Genomic DNA, 15,827 nt, shown 5'->3' with positions numbered 1-15,827 from the left:
GTTTAGTCTTTCAATCTTACTGTAGTCGAGAACCATGATATCAATAAACTAGCTACTTTGTTTCAACGAAGACTCATTATTGAATCAGCTGTCTTGACAGGATGTTTGAGAGCTGCAAGACATACATGTCAGATGTTTGAGAGCCACGAGGAGGGAGGGAGAGAAGGAAGGAATAGATGGGGGGGAAGGAAGAGAGAGGTGGAAAGAAAGCAACTTTAACTTTAAAGGCCTTCTCCGAGCTGCCTGGAGAAGTGATTTAAAGAGAATGCCTTCTCTGAGCCAGATGATGCGGCGATGGGGGCTTCAATAGCCACACAATATGTGTGAAAGAGCCGCATGTGGCTCCCGAGCCACAGTTTGGCCACCCCTGCTCCAGAGGAATGTGCATGCAGGGTAAACACTGATGTTCCTCCTTTGGACAAACCACTGGGCCCACCTAAATCATAGAGTCATAGAATCATAGCGTTGAAAGGGACTGCCAGGGTCATCTAGTCCAACCCCCTGCACAATGCAGGAAACTCACAAACACCTCCCCCTAAATTCACAGGATCCACATTGCTGTCAGATGGCCATCCAGCCTCTGTTTAAAAACCTCCAAGAAAGGAGAGCCCACCACCTCCCAAAGAATCATAGAATCCTAGAGTTGGAAGGGACCTCCAGGTTCATCGAGTCCAACCCCCTGCACAATGCAGGAAACTCACAAACACCTCCCCCTAAATTCACAGGATCCACATTGCCGTCAGATGACCATCTAGCCTCTGTTTAAAAACCTCCAAGGAAGGAGAGCCCACCACCTCACGAGGAAGCCTGTTCTACTGAGGAATCGCTCTAAGGGTCAGGAAGTTCTTCCTGACGTTGAGCCGGAAACTCTTTTGATTTAATTTCAACCCATTGCTTCTGGTCCTACCCTCTGGGGCCACAGAAAACAATTCCACCCCATCCTCTATAGGACAGCCCTTCAAGTACTTGAAGATGGGGATCCTATCACCTCTCAGCCGCCTCCTCTCCAGGCTAAACGTGCCCAGCTCCTTCGACCTTTCCTCACCCTCTTCCTTCCCTCCAGACCCCTCACTATCTTCCTTCCCTCTAACCCCTGAAGCTGTTGCTTCCAGCCCCTCCAAACCCAGTGGCTTCCCCTCCCCTTCGCTTTCTCTCCTCCTCTCCCCGCCCCTCCCATTCATTCTCTCCATCCCCAGAGATGCCTTTGCTCTGCTCTACTAATCTCCTTTCTCCCCGAAGCGGCAGAGTGCCAGTTTATTACAATCGGAGCGGGCCTCCCCCAGACCCGACAAGACACACAGAGAGAGAGAGAGAGAGAGCCCTCCCTTCTCCCAAGGCCGAAGCAGCCAGAGGCCCCCCGAATGCTGGAATCCCTTTATGGCTTGGCAGAGACTCAAAAAAAGGAAGGCGGCGGGGGAGAAGCTGGGTTCAAGAGGATTCCCGGGGCCATTTTAAAGAGAAGAATAGCATTACAGGCAAGCTTTTTTGGTCTGCCTCCCATGCCAGCATCGAAGCCCACCCAGCCTCAGCGGCAGCTGTCTGGAAACCAGAGCTGGATGAACAATTAGGCCAAGGAAGCACTGGTCTATGGGCTGGCTTCCCCCCCCCACACACACGGTTTCCCCCCTGCCTGCGCAACCAGCCACTGAGCCGCTCTTTGCCCGGCTTGCCTGGTGCAGCTGCTGCTGGCGTTGTTGCCGAGTTTGCCTCTCTCTGCCTCTCTTAGGCTTCCCAATCCCCAGGTCCCAGCGGGGGATCTCCTGGTTTTACCGGTTTCCCCCTGCCCCCAGCCAGCTAGCTGGCGGGGGAAGCCTCACCCCCACCCTAACCCATAGCTCCAGATCTCCGGCAGTTTTAGGGAATAATGGGGAATTGATCCATGGATATCAGGGGCTCTAGGGGGGCTGTATTTTGAGGTAGAGGCACCAAATGTTCAGAATAGCAGCTAGTGCCTCTCCCCAAAATACCCTCCGAGTTTCAAAACGATTGGAACAAGGGGTCCAATTCTATGATCCCCAAAAGAAGGTGCCCCTATCCTTCATTATTTCCTATGGAAGGAAGGCATTTAAAAAGGTGTGCTGTCCCTTTAAATGTGATGGCCAGAACTCCCTTGGAGTTCAATGATGCTTGTCACACCCTTGTCTCCTGGCTCCAACCCCAAAGTCTCCTGGATCCACCCCCAAAGTCCCCAGATATTTCTTGAATTGGACTTGGCAACCCTAGCTTCTCTCCCCGCAGTGTTGTCAAACAGGGTTTTGAGAAGGCGCTTCCAGGCTGCTGTGGGGACCGCGGGCGGCGGGGCGGGTGCTCAGACGCTGAGATAATTTGCAAGGGACCCCCCAAACTTTCGACTGCCTAGGGGCCTCCGCAGAGTTAAATCCGGCAGTGCTGGAGACGCCTCTAATCCTGCCGTGGCTCAAGAGGGCACGACCTGGGGTTCCTAGAGATTTGGGGGTGGGGTTTGGGGAAGGGCGGGGTTCGAGGAGGGGAGGGTAGAATGCTGCGGAATGTGTTAAGTCAGGGGTGGGGAACCTCCATCCCGAGGGCCGTATATGGCCCTCAAGGTCACTTGGTGTGGCCCTTTACTTTATTTTATTGTAATCCTTCTGCTAGCCCATGCGTGCCGTCACTGGTGATGAAGGAAAGCAGTGCCAGGTTGCAGCAGAGTTATAGAAACCCCATTGGGGGTTTTCAAGGCAAGAGACAAAACAGAGGGGGTTTGCCACCGCCTTCCTCTGGGCAGTAACCCTGGACTTCCTTGGCGCTCTCCCACCCAAGGACTCACTGGGATATTTTGGAGGTGCCACTGGACTTGAGCCTTTTCCTGGACGAATTAATGAATGAACCAAGAAACAGACGTGGCTCTGGTTGCAACAGAAGATGGGGAAAGTCTTGACTCCTTGAGCTGAACGAAAGGGAAAGGAACCTGAACAGGGACAGATGTTGCAATAGTTACACTGAGATTTTGTGGTGGTTGTTCTGTCGCACAGTTGAGTCCGACTCTTTGCGACCCCCTGGACTGAGTCACGCCAGGCCCTCCTGTCTTCCACCAGCCTGGAGAGCCAGTTTGGTGTGGTGGTGAAGTGTGCGGACTCTTATCGGGGAGAACCGGGTTTGATTCCCCACTCCTCCACTTGCACCTGCTGGCATGGCCTTGCGTCAGCCATAGCTATGGCAGAGGCTGTCCTTGAAAGGGCAGCTGCTGGGAGAGCCCTCTCAGCTCCACCCACCTCACAAGGTGTCTGTTGTGGGGGAGGAAGGGAAAGGAGATTGTCAGCCGCTCTGAGACTCTGTCCTTGAAAGGGCAGCTGCTGTGAGAGCCCTCTCAGACCCACCCACCTCACAGGGTGTCTGCTGTGTCAGAGGAAGGGAAAGGAGATTGTAGGCCGCTCTGAGACTCTGTCCTTGAAAGGGCAGCTGCTGGGAGAGCCGTCTCAGCCCCACCCACCTCACAGGGTGTCTGTTGTGGGGGAGGAAGGGAAAGGAGATTGTAGGCCGCTCTGAGCCTCTGTCCTTGAAAGGGCAGCTGCTGGGAGAGCCCTCTCCAGCCCCACCCACATCATTGGGTGTCTGTTGTGGGGGAGGAAGATAAAGGAGATTGTGAGCCGCTCTGAGACTCTTCGGAGTGGAGGGCAGGATAGAAATCCAATATCTTCTTCTTCTTCAGCCTCCGAAGTCTGCTCAAATTCATGTTAGTTACATCAGTAACACTGTCCAGCCATCTGATCTTCTGCCGTCCCCTTCGTCTTTGGCCTTCTGTCTTTCCCAGCATCAGGGTCTTCTCCAGGGAGTGCTCCCTTCTCATTGGGTGGCCGAAGTATTTGAGCTTCAGCTTCAGCATCCGACCTTCCAGGGAACAGTTGGGGTTGATTTCCCTTAGGAGTGAATGGCATTTGCAGTAAATTTTGTTCGGTTCCATCCTGAATATCAAGAAGAGCGGATCTTCAAACGTGGCCCAGACTGGCCCCAGCAGCTCCCTAATCGCATTGGCCTGCCCTGTTGGGACCTGAGACTTGTTTCTGAGGAGAAGGGAACTCTCTTCAGGCCTCATAGCTCTTGGTGGGTCTCAGCTCCCCTCCCCCCATCTCCTGATGCCTCTTTGTCTTCTACATCGCTTTCTGGGGAGGGGCGGCTAAACCCCCGGTGATGTCATTTTCAGCCAGAGACCTAATCCATTGATTAGCAACGTGCCCAAATACTGATGTTGCTGTAAGTTACCCAAGAAAGAAACTGCAAAGGATTGCATTTAAATCTTCCTCTGGATGCAACTCTGAGGTTATTTTCCAGCCCATTAAACTGCACCCCCAGGCCTCCCCCCCATCTCATCTCCAGTCTCTTGGACACCGGCTCCCCTTGGAGACAGAGAGGGGGAGGGGGTGAAGGAACGAAGTTTAACCTCCATGAATTTCCAGTCACTGCTCACTGCCAAGGACTCCAAATACTGTCTGTCTCCATTTCTTATGCTCCAACGAGCCGAAGAGCTTTACGGGGGTGTGGGAGGGGGGTGGTCCTGGAGAAGACTCTTGAGAGTCCCTTGGACTGCAAGAAGATCCAGTCAGTCAGTCCGCAGGGAAATCAACCCAGACTGTTCCCTAGAAGGTCAGATGCTGAAGCTGAAGCTCAAATCCTTTGGCCACCCAATGAGAAGGGAGCACACCCTGGAGAAGACCCTGATGCTGGGAAAGACAGAAGGCAAAAGAAGAAGGGGATGGCAAAAGATGAGATGGCTGGACAGCGTTATTGATGCAACAAACGCGAATTTGAGCAGACTTCGGAAGATGGTGGAAGACAGGAGGGCCTGGCGTGACTTTGTCCATGGAGTCGCAAAGAGTCGGACTCGACTGTGCGACTGAACAACAAAAGGGGGTGTGGATAGGAAAGTGGACAGAGCTGGATTATCCGTAAGGCAAACTAGGCACCTGCCTACAGGCCCTATGCCTTTAAGGGCCCAGGACCCGTCCGGGGGCCTGATTTGGCTCTCAGGCTGTGAGTTTGACACCCCTGGGTTACAGTAAACTCCTGTGACTTCCTGTTGATTAATAAAGCTAACTCTATAATAACTGCAGTAATTATATGATAGGATCACCATCTTCAAGTACTTGAAGGGGTGTCCTATAGAGGATGGTGTAGAATTGTTTTCTGTGGCCCCAGAAGATAGGACCAGAACTAATGTGTTGAAATTAAAACAAAAGAGTTTCCGTCTCAACATTAGGAAGAGCTTCCTGACCGTGAGAGAGATTCCTCAGTGGAACAGGCTTCCTCCATGGGAGGTGGTGGGCTCTCCTTCCTTGGAGGTTTTTCAACAGAGGCTGGATGGCCATCTGACAGCAATCTCCTTTGAATTTAGGGGGAGGTATTTGTGAGTTTCCTGCATTGTGCAGGGGGTTGGACTCGATAACCCTGGAGGTCCCTTCCAACTCTAGGATTTTATGATTCTAAGATAGAAGAAGGTTTTTCAACAGAGGCTGGATGGCCATATGACAGCAATGAAGATCCTGTGAATTTAGGGGGAGGTGAGTTTTCTGCATTGTGCAGGGGGTTGGACTCGATGACCCTGGAGGTCCCTTCCAACTCTAGGATTCTGGGATTCTTCAGGAGGTGGTGGTCTCTCCTTCCTTGGAGGTTTTTAAACAGAGGCTAGATGGCCGTCTGACAGCAATGAAGATCCTGTGAATTTAGGGTGAGGTGTTGGTGAGTTTCCTGCAATGTGCAGGGGGTTGGACTAGATGACCCTGGGGGTCCCTTCCAACTCTATGATTCTATGAAGTGTTGCTAACTTGCTAATTTCAACACTCTCCCAATCATAGGCTTGTCAAATTATGGGCCTATTCAGCCCTCATCCTTTACACCCGCCCTCCCTGTAGAGTGGGCTCAGGTGGAAAGGCGCATCGATGCAACCTGCACCCGGTGCCTTCTTGATCCCCGTGGCCTCTAACATGCCTCACCTGTCCTGCAAGGAGTCCAGGAAGAATTGTTTAGCTTGGGACTACACGCCTGCTTTAGGGCAGGGAGGGGCAGTGGCTCAGTGGTAGAGCATCTGCTTGGAAAGCAGAAGGTCCCAGGTTCGATCCCCAGCATCTCCAACTAAAGAGGGTCCAGGCAAGTAGACATGAAAAACCTCAGCTTGAGACCCTGGAGAGCCACTGCCAGTCAGGGGAGGGATGGTGGCTCAGTGGTAGAGCATCTATTTGGTAAGCAGAAAGTCCCAGGTTCGATCCCCAGCATCTCCAACTAAAGAGGGTCCAGGCAAGTAGGCGTGAAAAACCTCAGCTTGAGACCCTGGAGAGCCGCTGCCAGTCTGAGTAGACAAGACTGACTTGGATGGACCCAGGGTCTGATTTAGTATAAGGCAGTTTTATATATGTTCAATAGAGGAAGAAAGGCACAGCAAGGATTTTAAGGCAATGAACACACGAAGGTGCCGTACACTGAATCAGAACGCAGGTTCATCTGAGTCATGTCTACTCAGACTGGCATCAGCTCTCCAGGGTCTCAGGCAGAGGTCTTTCATGTCACCTACCACTTGAACCCAGGGTTGGCCCTCCCACTAGGCAGATTAGGCATTTGTCTAGGGTGCCGGGCTGGGGAGGGTACCAAATTGGGCCCTCCCAGCCACAGGCAAATGCTCAATTTTTTGCACCCTCCCTGCCTGCTCTCGGATGACTCCGATCATCAGAGAGCAAGTGGGAATGGCGCCTGCCTGGCACGCAGTCTCTGTAACATTCTCTGAGTGTCCTCCGCATTTGTCAAGGGCATGGGGGGCATTGGGGGTAGGGAGGGGCTGAGAGAGCTCTGACAGAAGCTACCCTTTAAAGGACAGCTCTACAAGAGCTGTGGCTGACCCAAGGCCATTCCAGCAGCTGCAAGTGGAGGAGTGGGGAATCAAACCCGGTGCTCCCAGATAAGAGTCCGCGCACTTAACCACCACACCAGACCGGCTCTCTCTCTCTCTCTCTCTCTCTCTCACACACACACAGGCACGCATGTATGCTGGGAAGGAGGCCACTGGGCAGTGTTGCAGGGGCAGCAAGGAGCTCTACTCAGCTGAGGGAAAAGGCACAAGTAACACCCCGGCTATGAAAACTGGAGGTGGGGGGGATCTGGTCCTGGGCCCTTAAAGGCATAGGGCCTGTAGGCAGGTGCCTAGTTTGCCTTACGGATAATCTGGCTCTGTCCACTTTCCTATCCACACCGCCTTTTGTTGTTCAGTCGCACAGTCGAGTCCGACTCTTTGCGACTCCATGGACAAAGTCACGCCATTCATTTTAAGAAGGATCTAGACAAGCTGGAATGGGTCCAGAGGAGGGTGACAAAGATGGTGAGGGTCAGGGACAAAGTCCTTTGAGGAAAGGTTGAAGGAGCTGGGGATGTTTAGCCTGGAGAGGAGGTGGCTGAGAGGTGATAGGAGCACCATCTTCAAGTCCTTGAAGGGCTGTTCTGTAGAGCAGGGGTGGCCAACAGTAGCTCTCCAGATGTGTTTTGCCTACAACTTCCATCAGTCCCAGCCAGCATGGCCAATGGCTGGGGCTGCTAGGAGCTGTAGGCAAAAAAAATCTGGAGAGCTACCGTTGGCCACCCCTGCTATAGAGGATGGGTGGAATTGTTTTCTGTGGTCCTGGAAGGCAGGACCAGAACCTATGGGTTGCATTTAAATCAAAAGAGTTTCCGGCTCAACATTAGGAAGAACTTCCTGACGGTTAGAGCGGTTCCTCAGTGGAACAGGCTTCCTCGGGAGGTGGTGGGCTCTCCTTCCTTGAAGTTTTTCAACAGAAGCTGAATGGCCATCTGACAGCAATGAAGATCCTGTGAATTGAGGGGTAGGTATTTGTGAGTTTCCTGCATTGTGCAGGGGGTTGGACTCGATGACCCTGGAGGTCCCTTCCAACTCTAGGATTCTAGGATTCTTCAGGAGGTGGTGGGCTCTCCTTCTTTGGAGGTTTTTAAAGAGAGGCTAGATGGTCATCTGTCAGCAATGAAGATCCTGTGAATTTAGGGGGAGGTGTGAGTTTTCTGCATTCTGCAGGGCGTTGGACTCGATGACCCTGGAGGTCCCTTCCAACTCTACGATTCTAGGATTCTTCAGGAGGTGGTGGGCTCTCCTTCCTTGGAGGTTTTTCAACAGAGGCTAGATGGCCATCTGACAGCAACGAGAATCCTGTGAATTTAGGGGGAGGTGTTTGTGAGTTTCCTGCATTGTGCAGGGGGTTCGACTCGATGACCCTGGAGGTCCCTTCCAACTCTATTATTCTAGTATTCGTATCACAGGCCTGTGCTTTGCCACAGGGGCTTGGCCTGATGCAGCCCACTAGCAGAGTGGGCCCAGAAAGCAATCCCAGTCAACTCCAGGGCCAGTGGTAGCTGGGAACCAGCCTGCTCATGCAGTGGCTTGGTGCCCTGGCCCCTGTGCCTCCTTCAGCAGTCATAGAATGATAGAGTTGGAAGGGACTTCCAGGATCATCTAATCCAACCCCCTCCCCCACATACACACACACAACGCAGGAATGAGCCCTGGGAGACAGTTACTTCATTGGCTCCCTGAGCCACTTGATCAATGCAATAGGGGTAGATGCAATACCACCTCTGAACACTTCCAAGGGTGGCGCTGCAATGAATCAGAAAGAAAGCTGCCCAATCCTGCCACGCACAAACCACGGGAAACGCGAGGCGCCCCTGGGGTCCTCCTAACAATGACCCTGGCCGGAGACTCCGCTCCCCCACTGCAGTACCTTGCACACACATAACCAGAGAACCTCCCCCCTATTTGCTCTGCCCTCTCCAAGCCACATCCATCAGTTCTTCCCACTGCCTTGATTTAGAGGATCATAAAATCCTAGAGTGGGGAGGGACATCCAGGGCCATCGAGTCCAACCCTCTGCACAATGCAGGAAACTCACAAACACCTCCCCCTAAATTCACAGGATCCCCATTGCTGTCAGATGGCCATCCAGCCTCTGTTTAAAAACCTCCAAGAAAGGAGAGCCCACCACCTCCCGAAGAATCACAGAATCCTAGAGTTGGAAGGGACCTCCAGGGCCATCGAGTCCAACCCCCTGCACAATGCAGGAAACTCACAAACACCTCCCCCGAAAGTCATAGGATCCACATTGCTGTCAGATGGCCACCTAGCCTCTGTTTAAAAACCTCCAAGGAAGGAGAGCCCACCACCTCCCAAGGAGGAAGCCTGTTCCTCTGAGGAACCGCTCTAACGGTCAGGAAGTTCTTCTTCATGTTGAGCCGGAAACTTGATTTAATTTCAACCCGTTGGTTCTGGTCCTACCTTCCGGGGCCACAGAAAACAATTCCACCCCATCCTCTCTAGGGCAGCCCTTCAAGTCCTTGAAGATGGTGATCGCATCACCTCTCAGCCGCCTCCTCTCCAGGCGAAACAGGCCCAGCTCTTTCAACCTTTCTTCATAGGACTTGGTTTCTCAGTCAATTAGTAAAATAATTCCCTAGCAACAGAACATCAATAGAGCAGGGGTTGGGGGTGAGGGGAGGGATTGTCACCTGGCCTGGTGTAACGCTTAAAGACTTGACACGTCTGGTTGCAAATTCACAACTCCTGCTTAATACTCCCGACTTGTTTGGTAACACCCACCTCTGCCTGACAGACTAAAAGCTGTTGAACAAACGTGTCTTTGCGAACTCTGGGTCTGCAGACAAGCTCAGCTGCTTGAATGGAATTGTAGTCCCCTCAAATGCACACGTCGCCCAACCTGCCCACTCCCACCTTTAGCGGTAGGTGTAGTGGCTCGCCTCTGAGCTGTGATTCTGAACACTCCCCGGTACAAATTTCATGGCAGAGACAAACAGGCTCCGTGAAAACATAAGAGCTCCACTGGATCAGACCGGTGAGGGCCCATCCAGTCCAGCATCCTGCCTCACACAGACGTCAGCCAGTTCCTCTGGAGAGCCAACAACAGGGCAGAGAGGCTGAGGACGATAAGAACATCAGAAGAGCCCTGCTGGATCAGACCAGTGAGGGTCCATCTAGTCCAGCCTCCTGTCTCACACAAGGGCCAATCAGTTTCTCTGGAGGGCCAACAACAGGGCATAAAGGCCGAGGCCTTCATAAGAACATCAAAAGAGCCCTGCTGGATCAGACCAGTGAGGGTCCATCTAGTCCAGCATCCTGTCTCACACAGTGTTCAACCAGTTCCTCTGGAGGGCCAACAACAGGGCAGAGAGGCTGAGGCCTTCATAAGAACCTCAGAAGAGCCCTGCTGGATCAGACCAGTGAGGCTCCATCTAGTCCAGCATCCTGTCTCACACAGTGGTCAACCAGTTCCTCTGGAGGGCCAACAAAAGGGCATGGAGGCCGAGGCCTTCATAAGAACATCGGAAGAGCCCTGCTGGATCAGACCAGTGAGGGTCCATCTAGTCCAGCCTCCTGCCTCACACAGAGGCCAACCAGTTCCTCTGGAGGGCCAACAACAGGGCAGAGAGGCTGAGGCCTTCATAAGAACATCAGAAGAGCCCTGCTGGATCAGACCAGTGAGGGTCCATCCAGTCCAGCATCCTTTCTCACATAGGGGCCAATCAGTTCCTCTGGAGGGTCCACAACAGGACAGAAAGGATGAGGCCTTCATAAGAACATTAGAAGGGCTGTTCTGGATCAGACTAGTGAGGGTCCATCTAGTCCAGCCTCCTGTCTCACGCAGTGGCCAGCCAGTTCCTCTGGAAGGCCTACAACAGGGCAGAGAGGCCGAGGCCTTCCCTAGAACAAAAGAAGAGTCCTGCTGGGTCAGACCAGTGGTCCATCTGGCATTCAGAGGACCATTTTGGTGTAGTGGTTAAGAGCTGCAGACTCTAACCTGGGGCACCGAGTTTGATTCCCCATTTCTCCCCATAATGCCATCTAGGTGACCTCGGGTCAGTCACAGTTCTCTCAGGGGTCTCTCAGTCCCACAGGGTGTCTGTTGTTGGGAGAGGAAGGGAAGGAGATTGTAAGCCGCTCTGAGACTCCAAGCGAAGCGCAGGGTATAAATCCAACTCTTCTTCTTCGTCCTCCTCCTAGCTCACACAATGTCCAACCAGGTCTTCTGGAGAGGCAACTGCATGACACAGAGGTCACAGTTTCCCCTGATGTTGCCTCCTGGCAAAAGATTCAGTGGTTGACTGCCTCTGAGAATGGAGGTTCCCTTTAGCCACCATTAGGGGTGGAATTCTAGCAGGAGCTTGTTTGCATATTAGGCCACACACCCCTGATGTAGCCGAGAGCTTACAAAAAAGAGCCCTGAAAGCTCCAGGAGGATTGGCTACCTCCGAGTTGTGTGGCTTCATATGCAAACTAGCTCCTGCTAGAATGCCACCCCTCGTCACCATGGTTACTAGCCACCGCTCAACCTGTTCTCCATGAATCTGCCAAATCCCCTTTGAAAGTCCTCTACGCCTGCGGCCACCACCGCATCCTCCAGCAGCGAGTCCCACATTTCAATTGCTTCTTGCTGACAAGGGTGGCCAAATTTCCTTAACTTAAGAGCCGCATAGAATAAACGCCAGATGTCTGAGAGCTGCAAGACAGGGGGGGGGGAAGCAAATAGGGAGGGAGAGGTGGAAAGAAATCAACTTTAACTTTAAATGCATTTTTCCAAGCTACCAACCAGCTTGGCTCAGAGAAATAATTTAAAGAGACAAATGCCTTCTCCAAGCCAGTCCATGGGGCAATGGGGGCTTCAAGAAGAAGATATTGGATTTATATCCCGCCCTCCACTCCGAAGAGTCTCAGAGTGGCTCACAAACTCCTTTCCCTTCCTCCCCCACAACAGACACCCTGTGAGGTAGATGAAGATATTGGATTTATATCCCGCCCTCCACTCCCAAGAGTCTCAGAGCGGCTCACAATCTCCTTTCCCTTCCTCCCCCACAACAGACACCCTGTGAGGTAGATGAAGATATTGGATTTATATCCCGCCCTCCACTCCCAAGAGTCTCAGAGCGGCTCACAATCTCCTTTCCCTTCCTCCCCCACAACAGACACCCTGTGAGGTAGATGAAGATATTGGATTTATATCCCGCCCTCCACTCCCAAGAGTCTCAGAGCGGCTCACAAACTCCTTTCCCTTCCTCCCCCACAACAGACACCCTGTGAGGTGGGTGGGGCTGGAGGGGGCTCTCACAACAGCTGCCCTTCCAAGGACAGTCTCAGAGCGGCCTACAACCTCCTTTCCCTTCCTCCCCCACAACAGACACCCTGTGAGGTAGGTGGAGCTGAGAGGGCTCTCCCAGCAGCTGCCCTTCCAAGGACAGAGTATCAGAGCGGCTCACAATCTCCTTTCCCTTCCTCCCCCACAACAGACACCCTGTGAGGTGGGTGGGGCTGGAGAGGGCTCTCCAGCAGCTGCCCTTTCAAGGACAGAGTCTCAGAGCGGCTCACAATCTCCTTTCCCTTCCTCCCCCACAACAGACACCCTGTGAGGCGGGTGGGGCTGAGAGGGCTCTCACAGCAGCTGCCCTTTCAAGGACAACCTGTGCCAGAGCTATGGCTGACCCAAGGCCATTCCAGCAGGTGCAAGGGGAGAAGTGGGGAATCAAACCCGGTTCTCCCAGATAAGAGTCCGCACACTTCACCACTACACCAAACTGGCTCTCCTCAAGAGCCGCACAATATGTGTGGAAGAGCCACAGTTTGGCCACCTCCGTCTGGCATAAAGAATTCCTTGAATTGGATCGGGCGACCTTAGCTGTGAGGTAACAATCTTTGAAATACACCGTATACATGCCACGTGCCATTACTGTTCTAGTCCCAGTGTTAATTTATCTATTTATTTATTTTATGACTTATATCCCGCCCTTCCCAACAAGTGGCTCGGGACGGCTCACAACACAAGAACCTGACATAAATACATTTTAAGCATAAAAACATTTAAATTTTAAACATTAAACCCTTTAAAACATTAAACCATTTAAAACATTAAACCGTTGGGGATAGCAGACATCTAATGTAACTATGCTCAGTATCTTGTACCGGCTAGTCATAGGCCAGCCGGAAGAGGGTCGTCTTACTGGGCAAGGTCCCGCAGGGCCCTCACCTCTTCCGGCAGCTGGTTCCACCAGGAGGGGGCCATAATAGAAAAGGCCCGGTCCCTTGTCGATTTTAAGCGGGCTTCCTTTGGCCCGGGGATAACCAGGAGATTTTGAGTTCCCGATCTCAGTGCTCTCTGGGGAACATGTGCGGAGAGACGGTCCTTCCCAGACGCCCTTCTCTGGATGTCCCAGGCTAGCCCCATCTCCTCAGATCTCAGAAGCTAAGCAAGGTTAGCCTGACTCAGAACTTGGATGGGAGATCCCCAAGGAATACACGGCATCCCAACTCTCTTACTGTGAGTCACTATAATTCAGGTGTGACCTGACAGCATGGGGGCGGATGGATTCCTATCAAGGGTGCCGAACATACGTCCCGGGGGCTGAATCAGGCCCTCAGAGGGCTCATATCAGGACCCCGAGCAACTGGCTGTCATCTGCTTCCTCCTCCCTCTCCTCTTGCTCCTCAGTTTGGTGTAGTGGTTAAGTGTGCGGACTCTTATCTGGGAGAACCGGGTTTGATTCCCCACTCCTCCACTTGCAGCTGCTGGAATGGCCTTGGGTCAGCCAGAGCTCTGGCAGAGGTTGTCCTTGAAAGGACAGCTGCTGTGAGAGCTCTCTCCAGCCCCACCCACCTCACAGGGTGTCTGTTGTGGAGGAGGAAGGGAAAGGAGATTGTGAGCCGCTCTGAGACTCTTCAGAGTGGAGGGCGGGATATAAATCCAATATCTTCAATATCTTCTTCTTCATCATCTTCCTTCTCCCTCTCCTCTTGCTTGGAGAGCCAGTTTGGTGTAGTGGTGAAGTGCGTGGACTCTTATCTGGGAGAACCCGGTTTGATTCCCCACTCCTCCACTTGCACGTGCTGGCATGGCCTTGGGTCAGCCAGAGCTCTGGCAGAGGTTGTCCTTGAAAGGGCAGCTGCTGGGAGAGCCCTCTCAGCCCCACCCACCTCACTGGGTGTCTGTTGTGGGGGAGGGAGGTAAAGGAGATTGTGAGCTGCTCTGAGACTCTTCGGAGTGGAGGGTGGGATATAAATCCAATATCTTCATCTACCTCACAGGGTGTCTGTTGTGGGGGGAGGAAGGGAAAGGAGATTGTGAGCTGCTCTGAGACTCTTCGGAGTGGAGGGCGGGATATAAATCCAATATCTTCATCTACCTCACAGGGTGTCTGTTGTGGGGGGAGGAAGGGAAAGGAGATTGTGAGCTGCTCTGAGACTCTTCGGAGTGGAGGGCGGGATATAAATCCAATATCTTCTTCTTCTGCATCACAGCTTGCTATGCAAGGCTTGCTCAATTGCACAGGAGCTTCTATTTTCTCCATTAGCTGAGCCTCCTCCCTTGGGGAGGAAGGGGGCGGAAGGCAGAGCTTGCACTGCCAGGCTCTCTCAATCACACAGCAGAGCTACTGAGCCCAGCCTCTCTTCCTTCTGTTGGCCAAGGCTCCTCCCCCTCCTGGTCCCCTGGGGAAGGAAGGAAAGAGCCAGAGCTTCCTTTGCCCAGTTTCTTGAATCCCATAGGAGAGATACAAAGAAAGCACCTTTAAGACCAACAAGTGCTAATGTTTTTAGCATGTTTTAAGGTTTTTAAAAAAATCTTTAATCGTGTTTGTCTGAGTCTTTTATAAAGTGTACGTCTCTGCAACCTAATCTTAAATAAATACACCCATAGCCTGGCCCCACATGGCCCGGCCCAACAAGATCTCATTTATGTCAGATCCGGCCCTCATAACAAATGAGTTCAACACCCTTGCCTAGATCATATCCCATCATTGTTCTTAAACGACTCCAGGGAAGCTGTGGGAATCACAGGGATGTCTCCGATGCAAGAGAAACACGCGGGATGGGGGAGGTCGGTCAAACGCTTCCCCTTGGGGAAAGAATTTCTTCTTTCGGCAGATGTCAGGGGCTTCGATTCCAGCTGCCCTCTCTTTTGGAGCAAACATACTCCTTCGCCAAGGCAAACAGGGCCTTTGTTTCCGAGCCAGTTCTGTGGAGTTTTCCCAGGGGTTATTTCTTATTTATTTATCGCACGGCACAGTTGCACAAAGGGAAGCGCGCAATCGTATAAAAGACGTAACCAAGCCGATACGCCGGTATGCGGGCCGGTGGCTCGATCCCCCTAAAGACTCAGAGCCAAATTTTCAGTCTGCTCGGTCGCAGCGGGGGGAGTTCAAAGAGCTCGGCCACATCTCCCTGGAAAGCATGATGCTCACATTCCCGTGACGGATGGGAAACAGTCAGGTTCCGGTATTTTACCAGAGGTGTCAAACATGCAGCCCGGGGGCCAAATCAGGCCTCCGGAGGGCTCCTATCAGGCCCTCGAGCAACTGGCTGTCATCTGCTTCCTTCTGCATAACAGCTTGCTTTGCAAGGCTTGCTCAATCAAGCTACAGAGCAAAGCCTCTACTTTCTCCATTGGCTGAGGCTCCTCCCTTGGGGAGGAAGGGGGGAAGGCAGAGCTTGTCTTTTCAGGCTCTCTCCATCGCACAGCAGAGCTACTGAGCCAAGCCTCTCTTCCTTCTATTGGCTGAGGCTCCTCCCTCTCCTGTCACCTGGGGAAGGAAGGAAAGAGCCGGAGCTTTCTTTGTGCAGTTCCCTCGATCCCATGGGAGAGATACAAAGAAAGCACCTTTAAGACCAACAAGTGCGAATGTTTTGAGCTTTTAAAAAATAAATATTAAATTGTGTTTGTCTGTGCCTTTTATAAAGTTTATATCTGTGCTGCCTAATCTTAAATAGGTACACACCTGGCCTGGCCCAACATGGCCTGGCCCAACTCGACATGGTCTGGCCCAACAAG

The 15,827-nt window shown here is 52.5% G+C and overlaps 1 protein-coding gene across 9 annotated transcripts in view; it reads right to left on the bottom strand.

Annotated features, from left to right (window-relative positions):
- TRIM9 (tripartite motif containing 9) overlaps nucleotides 1–15,827 on the bottom strand; it is a 116,000-nt gene that overhangs the window by 83,791 nt on the left and 16,382 nt on the right. The gene's annotated exons all lie outside the window — the stretch shown is intronic.

Source organism: Heteronotia binoei, chromosome 21 (assembly GCF_032191835.1).
Source record: "Heteronotia binoei isolate CCM8104 ecotype False Entrance Well chromosome 21, APGP_CSIRO_Hbin_v1, whole genome shotgun sequence".
Classification (NCBI taxonomy): Eukaryota; Metazoa; Chordata; class Lepidosauria; order Squamata; family Gekkonidae; genus Heteronotia; species Heteronotia binoei.
This window is presented reverse-complemented; position numbering and strand designations above follow the sequence as displayed.